Genomic DNA, 1,320 nt, shown 5'->3' with positions numbered 1-1,320 from the left:
AAAAATCCTTAACAAAATATTAGCAAACTAAATCCAACAATACATTAAAAGGATCATACACCTGGATCAAGTGGGATTTGTCACAGGGATGCAAAGATGGTTCAATATCTGAAAATCAATCAATGTGATACACCACATTAAAAAACTGAAGAAGAAAAACCACCTGATCATCTCAATCGATACAGAAAAAAATTTTGATAAAATTCAACATCCATTTACAATTTAAAAAAACTCTTAACAAAGTGTATATAGAGGGAACACAACTCAACATAATAAAGACCTTATATGAGAAGCCCATAGCTAACATCATACTCAATGGTGAAAAGCTGAAAGCATTTCCTTTAAAATCACTTACTTATTATCTCACAGTTTTGTGGGTCAGAAGGCCAGGCACAGCATGGCTCAGCTGGGTGCTCTGCCTCACTGAAGTACACAGCATGAGCCTAGCTCAAACTGAAATCACGGTGTGTCATCTGGACTGGGTTCTTATCTAGAGACTCTGGGGAAGATTCCACCTTCACGTTTATTCAAGTTGTTAGAAAAATTTAGTTTCTTATGATTTTAGGACCAACCGTTAAACCGTTACCTTAACACATGGCCCCCTTCATCCTCAAGCCAACAATGACACATAGAATTCTACTTGTGATTTGAATCTCTGAATTCATCTTCTACTCTGCTTTTAAGGGCTCATGTGGTTAGATAAGGCACACTTGAATAATACAGGATAATCTCTGTATTTTAAAGTCAGGTGATTAATAACCTTAACTACATCTGCAAATTCCCTTCTGCCACAGAATGTAACAAATTCTCACGAATAACACCAGGGGGAAAAGGTCATGGAGGCTATTTCATACCCAGTAAATTAGAATTTGATATTGTGACTTCTTCCCAGGGAAGAAGGAGGTTGGGGGGAAAAATATTTTGGTTCTAGTTTAATTCATCAACTGCTATTTTTCAATGTCAGTGCTTAAGACTGAATTTCCTTCCTTCCTTAATTCTAACAAAAGTTTTATAGAGTACATATGGATTAATGAGAGAGATATATCCCTCACCTAATAGAAATTATAGACTGATAGGGGAGTGAAACGAACTAATAGGTAATAGTGAAGGCATGACAGGTAAACACAGGGGCAAAGGAGCATGGGAATGAGGTGGAATGCATATATCCTAGTCTCAAAGTGTCAAACTACACTATCTAGAAGAGATGTAATTTAATCCATGAAATAAAGGATGAGTGTTAGTTCTTCCAGTGTTTGTCCCTGTATCTTGTTGTCTTTTCATTTCCTAATTTTCATTTCAATTGAGAAAGAACTCAAAGAA

Source organism: Eubalaena glacialis, chromosome 3, assembly GCF_028564815.1.
Source record: "Eubalaena glacialis isolate mEubGla1 chromosome 3, mEubGla1.1.hap2.+ XY, whole genome shotgun sequence".
In the NCBI taxonomy this organism is placed as follows: domain Eukaryota; kingdom Metazoa; phylum Chordata; class Mammalia; order Artiodactyla; family Balaenidae; genus Eubalaena; species Eubalaena glacialis.
Note: the sequence above shows the minus strand (reverse complement) of the source record.